General features: G+C 47.6%; 1 non-coding gene across 1 annotated transcript; it reads right to left on the minus strand.

The window, feature by feature from the left end:
- Positions 1-6,369: 6,369 nt before the first annotated feature.
- On the minus strand, positions 6,370-6,532 carry LOC111817446. Its single transcript, XR_002821646.1, has one exon. It is a non-coding gene; the product is annotated as a U1 spliceosomal RNA (small nuclear RNA).
- Between the last annotated feature and the right edge of the window lie 667 nt (positions 6,533-7,199).

The raw sequence follows: 7,199 nt of genomic DNA on the forward strand, positions 1-7,199 counted from the left end.
TTTTTTTTTTTTTGGTGGGAAAGTGACCCCGACAGTATCTTTCAGGCATTTCTAGAAAGCAGTCATCGACTCACTGAAAGCGGTGACAGGGATGCCGCGAGGCTCCTCCGCTGGATGTGAGCACAGGGCGGCAGGTGCGCCGGAACCCTGAGCCTGAGCGCAGGGGGTTCTGTTGTTGCTCCGGAGAGTTCTTACCATAATGTTTACAGTGACCTTTTTGCAAGTGACTTTTGTTTCTTTAACAATTTCACACACTGTGAAACTTAATGAATAGAAGGAAGACGAGTAAAGCTCTTCCCGGGAACGCGACCTTCCCGGCCCGCGCGGAGGGAGGGCCTCACCGATCCCACGCGGGCCGGGTGTGGTGGCAGTGGGCTGGCAGGTCTGAGGTGCAGTAGGGAAGGCGGTATGGTGACGCGGGTCAAGGCTCTTAGCACCTTTTGGGGCACTTCAGCAGAAAGGATTTATTGTTTCTTTTCCCTGGATGAGAACTATTTTGCAATCAATAGCTAAATCTGCTTCATGAGAAAACAGCTTTAAATCTATATATTTGTTCTAGTCACCTCAGAAGCTTTATATTCTACTTTTTTTTTTCCCCCCTCAGGAGAGGAAAGCATTTGCTGTCATGTGTTTTTAAACTCATGACCTTGCGCTCGCCAGACTGGCACTTGTCCCGCTAAGCTACAGCCCCAGCGCAGCTCTGAAGTTTCTGAAGTTGTGTTCACGGTTTGGGGTCTGGGAGCGGGACCAGAGGCATCTACTTGTCACGGGGCGATGGGCTTCTGCAGAAAACCCCACAGCTTCTTGCTTATCGTGATTGAAGGCACATAACAGAATTATACGCTGAATGTTTTTCAGTTAAAATTCAAGTGGACTGTAGCCAAAAAAGGTGGAAAATTTTTGAAAAAAAAATTTTTTTTTCAACTAGTGCTGGAAAACCTGGAGTGGAAGGCGAGAGTTTTAAATTCTGTAAAGTCGTGTTTTTATCAGACCCCCCCTCCCTCCCTCCCTGTCTTTGCCTCCACGATTTGCTCCGAGAAGCCCTGGACGCGAGACAGCCTGCTTCTTGCCGGGCACGCAGGACAAGGAAGCGAAGGCGGCAGTCTCTGCCCGAGGAGCGCCCGCCCTGACCGAGGGGAGGACACGCTGTCACTTTGTCTTTTAATCCACGCTCGCAACAAAATAGCTGTTTGTTTGAATTTGTTCAGAATCGTTAAGGCTATTGAGAAGTTGAGAAGCCACGAGTCTGGCTGAAACGACCCGTAAGCCGCAGCGGGGCCTGCGTGGGCCTCTCAGGAGGAGCCCCGGGGCTCTCCCCGGAGGGAGAAAAGTCCCGAAAGCGCAGACACCTCTCGGGGTCTCCCCGCCTGCCTGGAGTCACGTGACGAAGCCAGCTCACTGCATGCGGGACCCCGCGCCTCCGCGGTGGGAAGGCAGAGGGCGCACGCGACTCGGAACGCGGCCGGCGCCTTCCGGGCACTAGCGGGCCGCGTGGCCGCTGGATGGCAGCAGAGCGCAGGTGCGGGGTGTCGCGGCCACCGCGGCGTCCTCCGTCCGCCTGCACCGCAGCCTCCCACGAGCGCGGCTTGCGCTTGACCCTTCTGCACGCCCGGGAGCGAGACGGAAAAGGACCGCGTTGCTCGAAGAGAATACCCGAGACCGGATAATTTATGGAGAAAAGAGGCTTGATTCGGCCTGCAGTTCTGGAGGGGGAGCAGGCTGAGACCTTCTGCGGAGGGTCCCTGGACTCGGAGCAGAAAGCAGAGGCGCAGCAGGGAGGCAGCGGAGGAGCAGGCGGCCGCGCCAGCAGCGCCCCCCGCGCGCTCTAGCCCTGTGAGGGCGGCGCTGTCCTGGCGCCCACGCCTCCCGCTGGGCCCCACCGCGCTCCCTGCCTCGCAGAAATGAGGTCCCCACCCCGACCGCCGGAGCTCGTCCTCGAACAGTCGCAGCGGTGGGCTCCAGCGGGCTGGGGTCCGCACGCGGTGCATGAGCTGACGTCCGAGCGAGCTGAACCGTGAAGTCCTGAGACAGAAGCCCCCGCAGGGCCGTCAGCCCCTAGAATTGCGGAAGGTCCCGTCTCGGAATGAACGCCTTCTCCTCCGGGTGTACCCACGCGAGCCTCGAGCGTTCTGGAGGTGGGTGTTGCTTCCACTGGCGGAGGGCTAGAGCCTCCAGGACGGAGGTGCCGAGGCGCTTCTGGGTGATGTGGAACTGGCTTGCGGACGCGGTCAGACTTGTGGGCAGCCGCGATGTCCTTCCCATCGGTGAGGAAGGCTTTCACCATTCCCGGCACACAGTGCAAAGAGTCACTCAAGCCACACCTCTAGACGCCCGTACCTCAGTGTCCCAAGGAGGCAAAGCCTTCTCTCTGAGCAGTCAGAGCCAGTTGCAGAACTTAACTCAGGGTGAAGGTTGAAAATCTTGAGCTCACAAATTTTCCCCAAGTTCACCCGCTAGTTATTTTCATTTACTTATTATTAAATATCAACAGATGTGTGCAGTGCAAGAAGCGTGAGCACCGCGCGCCGCGCCCTTCACTGTTTCCCATCCCCTTCTCCACCCCTCACTCTCTCCCTCCATCTGCCCGTTCCCTTCCCGTTTGAGAAAAGTTTCTCCCCCTTTCCCACCCATGGCTATTTTTTATTTAGCTCTTTGTTGATAGTTTTGCTTTCTCGTATAAGAGAAACCACATGATACTTAAGCTCCTGTGTCTGACTTATTCTGCTCAATATTACGGGCTCAAGGGGCTCTATTTTCCTACACGTGACTCTTGCTTATCCTTCTTCATGGCAGAGTAGTTCTCCATCATGTGCAAGTACCGCATCATCCTTATCCACTCTCCAGTTCACTTAGAAGCAACCCAGTCCTCCCTTTATCCTGTTTACTCTCGGATGGGGCCCACTTGGGCCAGGACTGAGTGGGTTCTTTGAATGCTAAAGTTACTAAAGTGCTGAGGAGACTGGGAGAATTCAATCCTGCACCTCGTATTCACTGGTGCATGCATTCCAAGCCACCGTTTCTTTATTACAGAAATCAGTGTCTCCAGGGGCTCTGAAGTCGCTGAGGTGGTGCTTCTTACCACGGCCCATGCAGCCAGCCTCTTTGCTTGTTTGGAAGACAGCCAGAGCTCGGGTGAGGAAGTGGATTCCTGCACACTGAAGCTGATGGCGCTTCCGTTCTGGCCACCTTTCCGGGGGAGTTTGCGTTGCTGGCGAGAAAACATCCGCTGGCCCTTGCCCTGCAGTTACGGACCCAGTGAGCAGCTTTCTCCGCTGTACTTGTTCATAAAGACAACAAAAACAATTTGCCTTGGGTTAGCACCTTTGTTACCCCACCTCACCTACTTCTGCCTACTCTCCAGCCTTTATCCTTAGGTTGGTCAACTGGGAAAGGCAAGAGAGTAAAATTTTAGGGTCTGTAGAGTCAGACAGGTCCCCTTATCCTCTTTCTCCTCCCTTTCCTCCTCCTCTTTCTCTTTTTGCTCCTCCTCCATGACATTCTCTTTGTTTTGTCTTTTTTTTTTTTTTTTAGACAGGGTCTGCTGTGTCATTCAGGCTGGTCCTGAAGTCATTAAGTAGCCCAGGCTGACCACGAACTCATGAGTCTTGTCTTGCCTCTCTCGGGCTGGGATTATAGGCATGTGCTTCCATGTCTGATTTATTTTGTCTTCTGAACTCTCTAAAGGTAAGAAACATCCATAGCTCCTAGAATGTACAAGAGGTTGTTAACTAGATTTTAAATTGCTGTTAGTCCCCAGATAAGAGAAATAGCTAATATAATCTCGAGTTTCAGGGATGCCGTGATTTTAGAGAGCTCAGTTTGTTTGAGGTCACACAGTAAATGCATTATCTTCCATTTAAAAAAAAATTTTCTGGAAGATTCCAAATCTTCTTCTCTTTCCATTGCACTAGTTTTGCCATAGATTTTTCTCCTTTGTGGTTTAATTTCATTTTCACAAATGAAAAGTGATTCCTCCTCACAGTACACCTTGTTGGCCAGTTACTATTAGGAGCTGTCGCATCACTGAAATCATTGTGCTTGACAGACACGGTCCATTATTTTGCTAATTAATTTAGCACATATTTATCGAAACTTTCCATGTCTACAGACTGAACTAGAACCTGGAGCTGTGCCCACAAGTGGAAGGCAGATTAGTTCTCTAGGCTGAGGAGTCTTCTGTCCAGCAGACAAAACAGATGCTAAATAAATAATTGAAAGATGGGAGTCATGCATATTGTGATAATTGCTGAAAGGAATGACTAATTATCTCTCCCTTCCTATCAGTCAATTTATGCAGCCAGCGACAGGTGCAAGCCCCCGTATATGGAAGGGAGATGAGAACATGAGTAATTTAATGGAGAAAGTTTTGGCCCTGTGATTTATTGAATCACCATATAAGTGTCCATTTCATCTGGAACTTCTCATATGTTTTAATCAGAATCAAGACTCCCAGTGTTGGAAAGTGTAATTTTAATATAATTGAGTCTTTTGCTCAGCGATTCTCTAACATTAATGCAAGGGTTTGCTAAGGGACAGAATGATCAAATATGCCAGTTTCCAGGCCTCTTCCCAGAGATTCTCATTAAGGATGGGCCCAGAAATACGCGTTTCTGTTAAGGCCTCCATAGAGCTCTGAAGCAGATTAAGTCCACGTGTGGTAGATAGCTAACTGGCGGTCAACTTGCTATACCCAGCTGAATCGAACTAGTGTGGTGCTGGGTGCGGGAGGCCCACCGGAGGGTTGTTGCCAGCAGGGCAGAGGCAGACCAGGAGAAGCTGCTAAAATGCTGTTAGGGATGCTATTCTGAGAAGCTGTTGGAAGCTGCTAGTTCACTGTTCTCCTGGAGGACCTTGTCCTGCTGGATTGCCTGATGAACTTGGGAGAAGCTTGGGTCCTTATCGTGAGCATTGATTCCTGGCTCTGGAGGGGAAGATGGTGCACTGCTTAGTCTCATGAAGCTTGTTGCATTGGCTTTCCTGATAGGAATTAGAGGAGCTTGGGATCTCATTGTTGCTGAGGATGGCTGTGATACTTTTAGGGGAGCTGTGGTGCTTACCTTGAGCGTTGCTTCCTAGCTTCAGTTCAGATCCCTCAGCCTGCTAGCACAGATCCTTCATCCCACTAGCATAGACTTCCTACCTTCCACCACTGACCTTTGGGCCTTTGCAACACAGATCCATGAAGCGGGCCTGCAGGGGACTTTGTTTAGGGCTTCAGGCCTCCAGCTGGACTGGTGGGAGGCATTGCTATGAGCTCTAAGCCTTCAGCTGGATTACTTAGTATTTAGTGTGTGGATGGATTTCTTGCACTTGTAGTATGTGATTCTTGGGTGATTCATTATAAAATACCATTACAAAATGTGTCATGTACTGTATTTTTCACCTTGCAAAAACCCCAAACCATCACACCATGATTGATACATAAGTGCACAAGATGGAAGGCAGGTGTCTTTCTCCCTCAGTGCCCCAGGGAGGATCCCACCAGCTAAAACTGAAGACCTGTTTTTGAGGAAGACATACCCACCTGTAACATTAGTAAGGAATTGTGGTCATCAGTCTTAATTACTCCCAGGAATCATATACCGTGGCCCTTTTCTGACCTTCTGGAATAGGGTTGGGTTTTCTTGTAGGTATTTTCTTACTTTCACTTATATTGTTCTTTCTTTTTTAAAATTTATGTATTTCGGTACAGGGTTTCACTATGCAGCTTGGATTACAAGCGTGCACCACCATTCCTGGTTTTGATGACCAGCTTGGCATGCCTGGGATTCAGGGACCAGCACAGCATGCGGTCCTGAGGATTGAGCCTGGGTACTTGCACTTGCCAGGCAGGTGCTTAGACTGCTGAGCTATCTCACAGGCCCTTGCTTTTTCTTTCTAGTCATGATTCCTGACCTGCCTCAGAAATATTATCAAAATAAGGACAAAACAAAGCTGAATTTATTCTTACCATGCATGCACAGTCAGCATATTTATGAGTACTTAGAGTCCAGGGTAGGTCTGGTCTTTCAATATGAGGGCCTGACTAGAATCAGCTTAAGAGATGGCATATACTTTAACACTGGTAGATTTTGAGGAGAGGGGATCAAAGCATCTGGGACTATAAATTCTTGTTTATCCTTTTCATTGAGGACTTGATTGACTGTTCTTGGCATGAACAGAGAAGTTACTTGCAACCTTTATCTGCTTGGGCAAGAATTTGACTTCCTGAAATTGTAAAGTTTTGTTGATGATAATAATGGAAAAATGAAATCAGGTAAATGTAGGCATTAACTAGTGTAGGGAATATGCTGTTGGGTCTTACTTTTTTGGAATAAAACTAGTTATATAGATTTTCCACTTACTTATTAAACGATTTAATTTCCTTTTCAGGGGAAGGTGTGAACACAGTTCCCCACTATCACATATTATGCAGTGGAGTCTCCAGCACTTGGGGAGATCGCAGGGGTCAGCACGGCCAGAATACAATGGGTGAGCCTCCCCTGGCAAAGCCACCTTCGTGCTCATGGCATCTCCCCGGCCAGGTAAATGCAATTGATTCAATTTTATTACTAAAACTTAAAGCACCTGTCTTGGGTCTTTAATAGTCTCTTGATTTTTTGAAGTTAAAAATGTTAGCTGCTCGTATGAAAAGGTCCTTTAAAGACTTCTCCAAATACAGCTTCTCCAACAATAGTAGAACGCCCATCTCTGACAAAACAAAGCAAAACAAAAATGGGGGATATAAATAAAGGACCATTTTATAGTGAAAAAATATATGTATACACAAAATAGTTAGGATAGATATACAGCTACCTTCTATTAGTTCAATGAGAAGAAAGATTTGTACTAATATTGTTTAGACAAGATCTCATGTCTGCATCTTGTCCTCTGAATAACTCCTATGAAGACAATATGCAATATATTAATTATTGTAGCTCTCCTAATAACCTGTTTTGAAACTGCTTCATTGCTATTTTTTCTCATTAAAATGAATAAAAATTTTAAAAATGTTAGTTGCATATTTTTATAATGTAGAAAATAATGTTCTTAGGGGGACACTGGCTTTCTCTCAGAAATACCAAAAAAAATTTCCATCACTTTCCTATGCATATTAAATGTAGCAGGCAGAAAGAACTAATTTTTAGTAAATAGATTACATTCATCACTGTCTTTCTGAGATAGTGTACACTTTTTCTTTCCCTTTCAATGACTTCTTT

Source organism: Octodon degus, unplaced genomic scaffold (assembly GCF_000260255.1).
Source record: "Octodon degus isolate 3935 unplaced genomic scaffold, OctDeg1.0 scaffold00057, whole genome shotgun sequence".
NCBI classification, from domain to species: Eukaryota; Metazoa; Chordata; class Mammalia; order Rodentia; family Octodontidae; genus Octodon; species Octodon degus.